This window comes from Phaenicophaeus curvirostris, chromosome 4, assembly GCF_032191515.1.
Source record: "Phaenicophaeus curvirostris isolate KB17595 chromosome 4, BPBGC_Pcur_1.0, whole genome shotgun sequence".
NCBI classification, from domain to species: Eukaryota; Metazoa; Chordata; class Aves; order Cuculiformes; family Cuculidae; genus Phaenicophaeus; species Phaenicophaeus curvirostris.
This window is the reverse complement of record NC_091395.1, coordinates 15,247,809-15,262,143: the sequence shown is the minus strand read 5'-3', so window position 1 is coordinate 15,262,143 and position 14,335 is coordinate 15,247,809. Positions and strand designations below refer to the sequence as shown.

General features: G+C 39.1%; 1 protein-coding gene across 6 annotated transcripts in view; it reads left to right on the top strand.

Annotated features, from left to right (window-relative positions):
* The window catches only part of TTC29 (tetratricopeptide repeat domain 29), a 288,808-nt gene that overhangs the window by 68,094 nt on the left and 206,379 nt on the right, over nt 1-14,335 (top strand). For 3 of the 6 annotated variants that reach the window (XM_069855337.1, XM_069855338.1, XM_069855333.1), the window contains exon 1: nt 5,021-5,099. The exons of 1 other annotated variant lie outside the window; for it this stretch is intronic. The gene's annotated coding sequence lies outside the window, so the exon portion shown is untranslated. Of the gene's footprint in view, nt 1-5,000; nt 5,100-14,335 lie in introns of those variants that run through there. 2 more of the 6 variants (XM_069855339.1, XM_069855335.1) reach the window with 1 other exon arrangement.

Below are 14,335 nucleotides of genomic sequence, written 5' to 3'. Positions count from 1 at the left end.
CCTTTATGTTCTGGAAATCAATGGAATTCTCTAACAATCTCTCATTAATTAGAGATACACTACCTTTTTCACATCAGTAATTCAAGTCGTATTAAAATCAAGAAGCATGGGGATTTGCTAACTTTTTGAACTTTTAAAAATTTTATGTTTAGCTCACATTTCAGGATAATATTTGAGATGGCTTATGTTCAATGCAATCTCTTATGAAGCTAGAATATTATGGACCCATTCCTTTATATCTTGCACAAGAAATACAAAGATGTAGCACTGGGACAAGTAACAATGAACAGGGAGAAGGGATGAGAGTATTCTGCCTGGAAATGGAAGCGCCTCCTTAGATGTTTTGATTACTACAGTGACTTCTTTTCAATTTTATTGCAGACTTAGATTTCTCAAGAGATTTATTGTAGCTGGGAGTAAAATGTGAGATTTGTTTCCACAGCAGCACTGTAAGGTATTTTGTTATATTGCCGTGCACTTTGAAAATAATTTGATCAGTTTAGGTTCAAACAGCCAGTATATTTGAAGTAAATAGTATAAATGTTAAAGGCAGTGTTCCATTAGCTGAATTTGAGTGAACACAGAAAAGATGAATTAAATGAGTATTAAGAGGCTTATAAAACTTTGTGGTTTATTCATCACATGGAAAATATGCTGATGATATATATAATAATGTGAGGTATTTGGTGGTGTAAGATCTATATATATACTCGTACCAGAAGTATTTGGTCTTCAGACAGTAAAAACTTCTGGAATCCTGCTGCTGTTAAGTCTGTAAATACATACCTTGTCATGTGGTGTTACTCACCATCTCTGTCATGGGACAAATGTTTGTTGTTAGCAAAAGTTTCAAGGTGAGTTTTGCCATTCATTTTCTAGTCCACCAATTTAACAACAATTTTGTATTTTGCCCACAGGCTAGAAAGCTCTGTCTGTGTCAGATTCCCATTTTAGCTGTCATAGTTCAAAATAAATATCTTATTTTAAAAAGAACCTGGAAAAAATAAATTGCATTTTCCTTTTTGCATTATTTTGATATTTTAAAAAATAATTCTAATAAATATGTAGTTGATTTGTATTATATAATAAGTATAGCACTGTTTGATTTCATAGAAAATAGCTGAAAATGAACTGGACAGTGTTCATTTTTATAGTAATTTATTATGGTGGTCATGTCCTTTGCTAGATTTTCACTTTTCTGTGGACTGCAGTCCAAGCGTGTTTTTCCTGGATAAGTTCTGTATCTGCTGTGATTGCAAGGAATAATTCTGACGCTCTATGGCATCATAGGAAAACAATAAGTGAATGAAAACTGGTCACACATTAAATGTGTTGTCAAAGATGTACTGCATCCATCCCTTTCACGTGGTGTTTGCAGTGAGGTAACGTATTTTGTCTGTAAACAAATATTGGGGTACCTCAACTGTAAGTAGCAATAAAACCGAAATTTAGTGTGTAGCCTTTTCTGTTTTAAGTGTTATGGATTAAAACTGTTGATATACGTGCTCAGAAGACACGGTTTACAATGATATATCACTAAATTTTGATCACTAGTGATTCAACTTATGGACATAGCTGAAGTTCAGGGCAAGTGAGGTAATTTGTGGATGTTAATGCAACTGATGCACTCTGGAAGGCCTCTTAAACTCACTCTGTCCTCATTACCATAATGGCCTCTGACAATTCTTGAGATATTTCTGCTTTTGGGCTAAAGCTTCTCATGTTTCATTTGAACTCTGATTTTTTGGATGGAGAAAGTGGAGCAAAGAGAGTTTAAATGGGTTACATGATTATGTTCCTCCCACACCCCTCCTCTTTTTAATGCAGCGTAGGAGGAATGAAAAAAAGTTAGTTTCTTTTACTTGCTAAGGCTTTCATTTCCTTTCCCAATGTGGAGGCAGAGACTGCAAGAAATAAAAAAATACTCTGGATTTTTGGGGATTTTATGTTAAAGTTTTAGGGGTTGTTTTTTGGGTTTTTTTTTTCTCTAGAAAACAGATTATGAAATATTGCCTTTGTATAAAACCCACATCTATATTAATTCTTCTCTAGTCATTGAAGTCTCATGCAAGGATGTGTGTCTAGCACTAGGAACATGATTAAACATTTTGCTGAAGGCTTGTTGAATTGCAAGTTATATGAATTTTTGTACAAACCTCTCTCTGTATTTGGACAGAGAGGCAGCCTATTTATTTTAAGACACTTCACCTTAAGTTATAGGATAAAAACCTCAACAATCTGAAAAATGGGCTAGGAATAGACCTCATGAATCAGGCTGCATCTGCATCATTCCTGACAATGCTTCTCTCACCTGTTCTTGAAGACTTCTGATTTCAGAAAGTCTGCAACATTTTAGGTAATCTGTTCCACAGCTTCACTAATCATGCCATAAGGAGGTGCTTTTTTTCCATGCTGAAGTTCACTATTTCTTTTCTGTCTACCATGGACACAGTGAACAAATTAATTTTTTTCTTCATTGCAGCATCTTGTCTGTTGTTGAAGATTTGTTATCATGTCCTTCCTAAGACTCGCGCTCAATATTTAAAAATTTTTCCAGACAGTTTCTAGAGTTTTCCAATCTCCTCTTAACTTCCATCTTTGACTCTTTGGGAAGGATGATGGCCTTCTTCCAAATGAGTAAATGCAGGAAATGGATTGAAAAGTACTTTAAATAAGAGAAAAGAACAATCTAAGGAAGACACCTGCCAGCCAAAGTGCCAGCTGGCAGCCAGGTATGCCAGAGAATGAATTCTAGTTTGTAATCCTTGGTTTAATGCCAACTGACCCCTGTAGAGGCCAGACTTCAGCAATCACAGCTACTTATTTTCAAAAACAAGTAAACTATTTAATAGAAAAATTAGTCTGAGCATGTTTTTTCTATGTAGTAAAAAGGACTCAAAACATGCAAAATAATGCTGGACCCTGACATTTTTGGCAAAGCCCCGTTAACAGGGAAAAGCCTGTGCATGCAAGCACACTGTAGCTAAAATGGCCATCTCCAGCTGGCTTTGCGTGAAATTTTAGCAGAATCTTAAATTCTTCAGGATAGTAACCCTTCTTTTACTGATCTAGCAACATAGTAAAGCATGTATGTAATTACAACATTATGGCTGGTGCAGCTGAAGTCAATAGAATTATTTATGGTCTGGAAACTGGTGGTGGGGAGAGAGAGTAGAAGAGGCAGCCAAACAGATTAATTCTTAGGAAAAAAAAAAGGAATAAAAAAGGTAATAACATTTTTTAAATACAAACCTGTATCCTCTTTATAGTGAAAATTTATTTCAGGAAAGTGCTCTTTCAAGTCTCATTCTAAACACCCTTCAACGCAAAAACCCTCAATCTTTCTGCCAGAAGTCTGTTACTAGTGCTGTATGGGCAGCCTTCCCAAACTCTTCTTCCTCATAGTCTTTCCTATTCCTGCGTATTTTTGACTCTTCCACACATACAATCAGTAAACCCAGCTTCTTGGTTTGCATTCAGTCAAGAAAAAGGGAAAAACGACACAGACAGTATTGCTCAACTGTTGCCTAAACCTTTCCAGCCTGGTATGTGAGCAGTAACTCCTATTCTTTCATTATTTTTAAACATTGTGTGTATATGAGCATCAAGTACTTTTAAATATGCAGATCTGGAAAACGGGAATCTGAGAGTTTTAAGACCCAGCTGCTAGCAATGGTTTTGCAGCTATGGGATGGTGTCAACAGGCTGGAAGAGATTGCATTTTACCGCTGTTCATCCTGGTGTTCAGGAGCAACGAGAGGAAAATACAAGAGGAAATTAATAAACCATCATGCAAAAAAATATAGCGGAGCTCAGCAGCCATCAGTTCAGAGGGAAATCAGCTCTATCAAAAGTAACTTTGTGTGTTTCCGTGGTGAGACTGCAGGTTGGGAGAAGGTAACATCACTTGCAGTGTTTGTCAATATTCAGTTGACAACAGTAGGCCAGTAACAAGGATGGTAGGGCTGATGAAGGAAGGACCTTTAAAAGTGTCCTGCATTAGCTCCAACCATTCTGCACCATGTTTCTGTTGCTAGAACTGTGAATGTGATGCAGACCAGCTATAAGGCTCTCTACAGAAAAAGCATGAATATGTCATTGCTAGAGCTCAAACAGCTTAGAAGCAAGCCTGTGTTTGTGCTGGTCTCTTCAAAGCCACCAGAAATTTTTCCTGGACATGCTGGATTGCAGGAGAAAGGAAAAGGTTCAGTTCAGTGTGATGTGAATGTACAGAGAACTCGGAACCAGAGCTATGTCCAAGTAACTCAATCCTGCTGTAATTCAGAGTGCTGTGAGCACAGCTTGAATATCTCACTGCACCCAGCTGTCTCTACTGAGTTCAGTCTCTCTTGCTCTTTTCCCTAGGCAATAGGTTAGTCCACCTGGTGTCTTACAAATGCATCCTAGTGCCATAGTTAATGAAGGTTAATGACCACAAGTAATTGTTGATGCCTAGACCTTTGTCAGACTTTTGCTTTTCAAAAGCGTGATACTTGATGAGAAAGTATCATTAAGAATAAGCAACATGTGATATGGACTACGCTTTGATGTAAATGAGACGCACTCATCAGTCAAGAGTCTTTCTAGTGGGCCCTGTAGGGAGTAGCTCTTGTTCCTTAGCTGCCTAGTATTTACAAGTAACTAAAAAAAAGTAAAAGAATAGGAGCTTACAAGTAGGGAAAACAGGTGGAAACGGATCAGGAAATTGTTGGGGTTGCCCTGGTTTAAGTGACCAAAATATGTTTCATGCAACAAGTCAGACATTTAGGAGCCAAGACTGTTAGCTGAACTTAGTGTGTGAGATTTTTTTCCTCGGAAGCAGTAACTTCATGCATCATAAACCCCATGCCTTCCTTAATCAGCTTTGCTGAAGCTCCAGGAGAACTTAGGGTAAACATGTATAGTAAGCAGTAGAAATTCCTGTAAGAACAAAGTGACAAACATTCATGTGTTTGGTACTAGTTCAGCCGCTGTTAGAACACTGTGTTACACCCTCGAAGCCAATCTTCAAGAAGGATTCCCCTAAACTGGAGATGGCTCAGGGAGAAAACAGTAGTGTAACTTGAAGGATTCTTGTAGCTTGAAAAAGAGGTTGGGAAGTAAGTGGTCATATTTGCTCCTACTTTTTGGGTGGAACAGGATTAGGCAATCAAAGGCTCTTGCATTTTCATGATTTATTGCTCCTGTTAAATTTTTTCCTCACTGGTTGTACTGGATTTAGTCCAAGAAAGTTGGTTGGCTTTTTAAAGGGATCCAGTCAGAGGCTTCAAAGACAGTTTCTCTTTTTTGTAAATTAATTCCAGTTGTGGGACATCCCTAAACTTACATTTTAACAGCCATCCTTGAGTTATCGCTTGATCTCAGCTGTTATGTCCTGCCTTCATGCTCCTTTCAGAGCTGAAAAATATCCATGTTGTCTTAGCCCTCCGTTGCTTGTACATTTTCTTCATCTGACATCGTCACCTCATTTTCCATTATTCAGTTCATTATTGCTTCTGTTATTAGATTTTTTTTTTCAATTTCCAGCTTTGCATCTTTTATGGATAAATTGTGTCTCCATTCTTGTGCCACCCTATTCCTTTAGCACGTGTTTCTCTGTTCCTGTAACTTACTAGAAATTATGTTCTGTCATCCAGGTTCCATTTCATTAAGATAAACAAATTCTTTTCATCTCCTTCATTATGGTTAACTCAGTAGTATGAATGAAATGGGGTTATTAGGTCAGCAATCAGAGACTTGTGTGGAAACGCTCCACTGGCACAAATAACACTATACCTAAAACAAAGCACCATAAGTATCTTGGGGTATTCCACACTGTGAAATCCAGAATGTTCATTAATAATGACTGGCGAGCAGCTTGGTCCTAAGGGAAAAGCCCTTGAGTATAGTAAATCAGTGCAACACATTTATTTCCATGTATCTGTATTATTCCATGCTCTCTGAGAATTTGACATAGAGAGATTAAGCATCAGATTAAAAAAAATAAGTTGTCCTTCAGAAAGGATATTTTTTTTTTCCAGTAAATGCAAGATTGTTGCAGCTGTTAAGAAGTTCCTCCTAATTGTGCGAGGAATAGTGGAAGAAGCTGTATTTTTCATTAGACTCCCTTCTAACAGATTTTTGTACTCCTTGAGCGGGGGAATTTTATGTTTTCATTTCCAAGAGTTCTTGTTTCAGACTTCTCTCATGTATTTGGAACCGCTCTTGGGCCACCAGAAGTCAGGAACAACAGTCTAAGTCTTTCAATATTTAGTTAAAATTGTTTTTTGAAAGTATATTATCTGGAAGAAGGAATTGTTCCCATAAGGGGATGTTAGATGAAACTGTGAAGCAAAAAAAATTAACTCTTGCAGTAGACAACATTAAACTTGCCTCATTTCAGTAGCAAGTCTGTTCAGGCGGAGGAGTTCTTACTGTGATTTTAATTCCATTGGCCATGTGGTCATCCATTAAGCCACTGTGACCTCTTCACACACAATCCCTTTCTTGGTAATGTCCATGTTCACTGACAGGGTGTCCATTGTCATGTGTGTATTTTAAAACTTGCAAACTTATGTCTATCTGTGAAAATATGGGAACTTTTTACATGAAGGTAATCCGAAATTTATCCTAGGATAAACTGTGATGTGGAAAGAATATGATTGACTGCAAAGCAAAACATCTAAAAATAAACTATTTCTGTAATTTAAAGAAAAGTAAGTCTTATACTCTCCTTTTCCTCTTTACTGAGATGTATATACAACCTCATAAAAGCACATAAGACAAAGTTTCAATACAATCAGTCATCTCCACTGCAATCTGTAGGAACTATGTTGATTTACTCCAAATAAAATGAAAATGCTTGTTTAACCTCAAAAATATCAGGAATATCAACTCATGACTTGCCTGTTTTTACTGGAGATTCCTTTGGATGACTGGAAAAAGTTGTTCTGAGTTAAAAAAAGAATAACAGGGAGAGAAAGCCAAACTAATGCTAGAGGACAGTTTGAAACTGTTAAGGACAGAGGTTCAGTGTGTTGTCAGTGCCAGTTTTGGAAAAAATATACAGCTGTGACCCACTCAGAAATTCTAATGACACTGATGGTTATCAGAGTTGTTTCTGGATAAATAGAAAAGCATCATATCAGTTAATAGTAATAGTGATATATAAAATTTGTCAATTTAGTCATGATGGTTAACCAGTGGGCATTCAGAAATATAAAAGAAAGAAAGAAAGAAAGAAAAATTCTTGGAAGCTGGTTCTCATTAAACCAGACAAAAGAAAATCAAGGTGTTTTTAAATGTTTCTTTTGGCTGGACAGGCAAAGCCCCATGAGAATCTTCAAGGGAATTACTTTGAAGTTTGCTTTCTTAGGCCCTGCTCTAGCATGGATTGAGTTAGGAATAAGAACTGTGGGTGAGGAATAGGACTTGAACAGAACGCACCTTGGAGTTATCCCACAAATGGCTCTATATTTTAATCAGGTAGTGAAATTGGAATTTTCAGCCTCCAGAGCAGCATAGACCTGGGAAAGTGCTGCATTCTAGGACAAGCATCGTAATGCAGTTCAACACCAAACCCTACACATTTCTTCTAAGTGTCAGGTGTTTCTGGATTCAATTGAATCTCCTATGAATGATGTGAAGGTGATAAATCATCAAATAAGTGATGGCAGAGTAACTTGAGCGTTACAGAGCTAGGAAGAAGTCAGTAAGACTCTTGCGTGAAAAAGGAGATAAAACCTTTCTTGTTATGGTTGGCAGTAGACACAGGGAGGAGAGAAGGGTCTGTAGGTGGAGGCTACAGGGGTTTTAGCAGCTCAGAGAACAACTGGCTGGAATTCCACAAGAGGCACCCTGTAGAGTGCAAAAATAATTTTTAGCTAAATTTACAGCAGCTGCAGAGGACTGTTGGGTTGTTATGGGTTTTGCAGAGGCTGGGAAATGAAACGTAGAGCCAAACGTAGAGCCAACAAAGATGACGGTGCTCGGAAAGCCTTCTCTGCTCCCAACAAACATGCTGGGGAGCTGCAGCTGTTGGGGGTCAGGGAATTGTTACAGCTGAGTAGTTCAATCAGTGACCTGGGTGCAGGGCTGATTAAAATGATTCCGTGTGGCTGGGATTGTCTGTCTAGATTATGCAAGACCTTAGTATGCAGAAGGGGAAATTGCCTCCTGGTTCTAGGCTGTGCCTGTGGAAGCGACATGTGGTACTAGGCAGGGTTGTCCTGAGGTAATTGTTTAATATCCTGTAACTATCTGGTGTTTGGCCTGCAAATTACTGTCTTTCCCATGGGGAAAAGGGTGCTTAGAAAGCAGTACCTGGCCCCGAATCAGATTGTACAGATTAATCGCGTCAGTATTTAAAAATAAATAAATAATAATGCCTTGTTGACAGGGAAATGCCGGCTGTGATATCCAAAGAGCCATCTCTGAATTACTGTTAATACCAGAAAGCATAGGTTAAAAGACAGGCCACAACTTCATTATAAAGAAAGTCTGTATAGAAGTATTTGTGCATACCCATAGTCAGAAGTGCCAGGACTCCAGCATGTTGACGTGGGGAGAGTAGGAGGAATCACCGGTACCATCATTAGCGTCTGGCCCACCTCCCCTAGCTGGTCTAAAGTCCACCAGCCTCTAACTTACAGGTACCTACAGAGTATTGATCCTCCTTCAAATCCTACCACTGTCCTGAAATATTCAGTCTTTCTAAAACTTTTCCTGATACTAGTCTTGCCATGTCTGTTTGAAACTACTGTCTTACTAGCAGTTCTTGGAAAGCACAGGCAAAATTAATGTTGTAAAAAGCTGAATGCTTTCTGACTGAATTTCTTGTAATACAGTCATGCATCTACTAGAATTGCACCTTCTAGACCAACTCCACATCAGATCAAAACCCATAATGGAAACAGAGATGCAGCCTCTATTCCAGAGGACTGGATATCAAATTTATCAGAGGAAAGGAAATATTGCAGGCAATTATTGACACAAATTTGGCAGCTTACAGTGCAAGAAAATAGCAGAACCCAAACCAACACTGAGTAATCATGGCAAAACAAAAAATGCTGCTAATGCCTGATGGTAAAAAGTATTGTTTAATGTTCTACCTAAAGTGCAAGTTTTTCTTCATTCCCTGAAACACCCTGAATCGCCTGTAGGATGGTGCTGCATAGCCTAAATATCTTGGCTGCAAAACCTGTCAGTACTGTCTTTGGTGCTACATTGACTTAACAAGAAGTTCTTTTAGTTTTTCTTAGAGAAATGTCTCTGATGAACAAGTCATTTTCAAACTGAGGCAAAGCATTTCCCAGACTGATGCTGACTCCTGCAATATGAACTGCACTATTAAAAGTCTTCTACTGTAGACAAGGAAATACAGACTTTGCATTAGATTAAAAGACCCAAGGAGACTTGTTAAAGTATTGATTTTACAATATATGATGTAGTTACCATATTTGTTCTTTAATTTGGCACTCCAGATATCGACTACTACCAAGAGGAGAAATAACTGTGAGAAGTGATACTCTGCTCTATCCAAGAAACAGACTTGTATCATGAAACACTGACCTCTGCAAAAGCAGTTCACTCATTGTTACAACCTGAAATAGCAGCTTCTTCTGAATGCACAGCTCTGAACGCTGTAGACGAACCATACTGAGATAAGTCAGGAGGGGATGCCATATGTGAAAGAATGCCCTTCTTTGTTCATGTAGTCACTGTGACATAGGGATGCCCTTTGGAAACTCTAGTAAGAGTTCCCTGCTGACACAGTGCAAAGTAGCTTTTCCCACTGGGTAATGTTTGAATACCCAGAAGCATTTGCAGCTGTGGGAATGCTGTGGATTTCCCTTGGCTGACTTAAGAAAAACACCTTGTAAGTGATACATGTTGTGTAACCTGAGGACGTAGTTTAAAAAGAGTAGGACTGCTCATAGCTGCATATTCTCACCTGTACTGAGCACAGTCTGCCTGGACTGTACACCAAAGGGTATAAATAGACTCCTGTTATCTCAAAGCATAGCAAACACTCTGGTCATATCAGTGCTGGTGCGACTTACTCCTTAGCATGTTAGCTCAACTTGTTTTTATTATTCAACGGACGTTTTCCTTAACTATTTCACTAGCAGTGTTGCACAGCGTTCCTCTTCGGGGCCATCTACACATTGTCATAGATATTTTATAGCCTTAATTCAGAGTTGGTGATAAATAAAGACATTCCCAAATTTAGAAATACCAAGAGCCAAGAATCACAGTTTATCAAATCTCTAACGTAAATAAAGCATGTGTCAAACTTGCCTATCCATTGGCAAGGGGATGCCATGAACACTAGTGTCTGATTGTTGATAAGGGAATGTGGACATTGTGAAGTGTTGACTGATACAGCACTCAAGGGAACAGTAAAGAGAAAGTTGTGGAAGATGCAAAAATGTGTTAGCTGATATCCCAGTAGGACTTTTTTTTTTCTGTGAACATATCCTTCTGACAGATTGCAGGGAAGAATAACTCTCAAACTTCTGGTGAAATCAGTCTTAGGAGTTTTATTCTCAGTTTTGTGGAGTTGCCGTGTGGTGATAGTCCTGTAAGCAAAGTTGTTTTTTTAATGTGTATGCCACATCTGGTTCCCTTGACTCTTATTTTTGTGGTTATGGATGCTTTTCACCTTTGAAAAATTATCCTTGTTATCTTAATTAGAACTTCCAAGAGCTGATGTAACAGAACTGATAGTTATTTTGGTATTTGGCTTATTCTTCACCCCATTACTTATCTCTAAATGAGGTCAATTGCTTTCATAAGGGAGACTACTTCTTTCTTGTTTTTTTCCTTTGTTTTGGGTACCTTCGAATACATCTCAAAGGTTCTCTTTACTTTTTACTACTTCCTCTCTAAGAATTGTACTACTTGTTCTCATAGGCTATGTCATCTACTCATTCTGTTTCTAGTAAATTAGCCAGGACCATTTTCAGTAACAGAGGACTGTGTCGTGATGCACTTGCACTGGTATCCCACAATTATAAATAGAATCTTGCATGGACCTCAGAAGGGCAAGCAGACATTCAAGATTACTGCAGTCATATAGGAGAAGAATAACAACTCTAAAAACTAACACCAGGACCCAGTGTTCAGTTATTCAGAGGGCTGCTTATTCCCTCAAAGGACTTAGCTTGTGTAACTCTTTGGACGTTTTAATTATTTTTTAGTTTGATTTTATTTGTTTTCATCTGGCACATGTTGCTACCCAGCATGTGCTTTACTGTTATTAATAGTTTTTAGGAGGAAAAGAAAAGGTTTCACTGTTATGGTTATTCCTGTTTTTCATGTTGGTGCATTCTTTTCACAACTTCTGTCTCCACGTATGCACATCTCTGTGGTGTGTGTATATGAAGCCTCCCTGTATTCCACGTATAAGAAACCTGCTAGTTGAGTCAAGCGACAATCTTTTCAATCAGAGGGACTCAGCAAGTACTTGAAACTATTTCACCTAGGCCTTTTTGTATGCAAGACGTTTTGGCATTATATAAAGAACTCACTAACTGCTTTTAGAAAATCAGTTGTATAGTCAGAAAATGCTGTCATGTAGATGCTAAGCCTGACCAGAATCAGTTGTGGATAGGCTTTGCAATATGTTTTGCATTGTTTTGGCATGTTTTTTTTTTTTTTTATCAAGTACATTTTTCACAGTTTTCTGAAACTGTTCATTCTTCACCCCTAACCTCCCCCCTCCAATCTTGCAGGATAGGGCAAGGCAGGTGAGTGTCTATAAAAGTGTCTCTGAGTTTTTTTCACTTGGGGATTTAACAGACAGCTTCTGGTGGATCTTGATGTAATAATTTAAGCTGTTTCTTTAACCAACAGCTTTCTGCGCAGCACCTCTGCTGGAGGTTTCCGCCAGTGAAACTGGGTCAAGAAAGTACTTGAGTATCAGCCTTTGTAATGGAAAGCCCAGTATTTTAGCTTTGAATTCTGAGATCCGCTTCTCATAAGTCAGATTTGGGTTCAATACGTTTGAAAAGATGCAAAGAAGGGTTAGTGAGATAGGGCTCAAACCACTGCAGCCATATTTGCCTTTTGTTAAAGCCTGTGACGGTATAAGTCTTCTAAACTTTGTTGTGGTACAAAGCCAAAATGAAACAGAAGCCTCCCTGGCTGTACGGATGACAAATAAACACAGGGCTCATGCTCACAAAAGAAACGTTTGGTATCAGGCAAAGAAAATTCCAGTGTCCCACTTCCTAATGACCAGATCTTGTGTACTAATGCATGCATTAGATTGAATAAATCCTCAAAAGGTTTTTGATCTGTACATACCATTTCCTATGTTTAAAAGGTAGTTCAAGTAGGACTACATTTTAGCTAAACATAATTTCTTTGTAGAAATTTTGAGTTGACTTGTATGGGTGTAATAAAATATCTGGGCTGCAAAGTAGAATTATTACGGTTGGAAAAGACTTGTAAGATCGAGTCCATGCATCAGCCCAACATCACTGTGCCTACTACATCATGATCCAAAGAGCCGTGTCTACACGTTTTTTGAACACCTCCAGCAATGGTGACTCCACCACTTCCCTGGGCAGTCTGTTTCAGTGCTTCACTACATACTTAATTTTATCTCTTCATGCAGCCTGTGTAAGATTTGGAGTGCTCAAAGCAGCTGTGTTATGCCTGTGTGTTTGCTCAGCACTCACATTGGTAAGGCTCTGGTTTCAACTGATTATTACTTGCTAGATTTTAATCATTTGGCCTTGGCATTTTCATGACATGTTTTGCTAGCATCAGGCTGAAGGAAGCTTTCCAGAAACAGCAAAAATTGTTCAGCTTTCTAAGACAGAAAGAGGGAGGGGAAATCTGTTGCCCGTGTGTCTATAAAATATGTCACAGACTCTTCATTAAAAAGTGATTGATTTTTTAGTATTATTTGTTTATTTTTTTAATCTGCCACAGGAATCTTGTGGTGTCAAGGATTTACCTTATTTTTTCCAATCTGAGGAGGAAAAAAAAAAAGTATGTGTGTGTGTGCCTGTGTGTGTATGTGTATATACATGTGTGTATGGTTATGTATATGTTTATATATGAGTGTGTATGCTTACATATATGTATGTATGTGTCTATGCGTATATATGTAGGTCTGTGTGCATTTGTATATGTATGTGCATAGAATCACAGAACAGTTAGGGTTGGAAGGGACCTTAAAGATCATCCGAGTTCCAACCCTGCTGCCGTGGGCAGGGACACCTCCCACTCGACCAAGCTGCCCAAGGCCGCATCCAACCTATATGTGTATGTTTATTTGTGTGTGGATATCTGGGTCTGTGTGTATATATATGCATGCATATATGTGCATATGTATGCATGTGTATACGTATGTGTGTGTGCATGTATATATATGTGTGTGTATATATGTGCATATATATGCATGTGTATATGTGTGCATGTATACGTATATGTGAGTCTGTGTGTCTATGTATGTGTGTGTATATCTGGGTCCATGTGTATATATGTGTGTGTGTGCACCTTCCCTGGAGGTGTTTAAAGGACGGGTGGATGAGGTGCTGAGGGGCATGGCTTAGTGACTGATAGGAATGGTTGGACTCAATCCTGGGGGTCTTTTCCAGCCTAGTGATTCTATGATATGTATATGCGTGTATGTATTTGTATGTGTGTGTATACATGAGTCTGTGTGTACATATGTGTGTGCATGCATATGTGTGTATGTGTATATGTCTGTGTGTATATGTGTGCATGCATATAGAATCATAGAATAACCAGGTTGGAAGAGACCCACCGGATCATCGAGTCCAACCATTCCTATCAAACACTAAAGCATGTCCCTTAGCACTTCGTCCACCCGTGCCTTAAACACCTCCAGGGAAGGTGAATCAACCACCCCCCTGGGCAGCCTCTGCCAGTGCCCAATGACCCTTTCTGTGAAGAATTTTTTCCTAATGTCCAGCCTAAACCTCCCCTGGCGGAGCTTGAGGCCATTCCCTCTTGTCCTGTCCCCTGTCACTTGGGAGAAGAGGCCAGCACCCTCCTCTCTACAACCTCCTTTCAGGTAGTTGTAGAGAGCAATGAGGTCTCCCCTCAGCCTCCTCTTCTCCAGGCTAAACAACCCCAGCTCTCTCAGCCGCTCCTCATAAGACCTGCTCTCCAGCCCCCTCACTAGCTTTGTTGCTCTTCTCTGGACTCGCTCCAGAGCCTCAACATCCTTCTTGTGGTGAGGGGCCCAGAACTGAACACAGGATTCGAGGAGCGGTCTCACCAGTGCCGAGTACAGAGGGAGAATAACCTCCCTGGACCTGCTGGTCACGCCGTTTCTGATCCAAGCCAAGATGCCATTGGCCTTCTTGGCCACCTG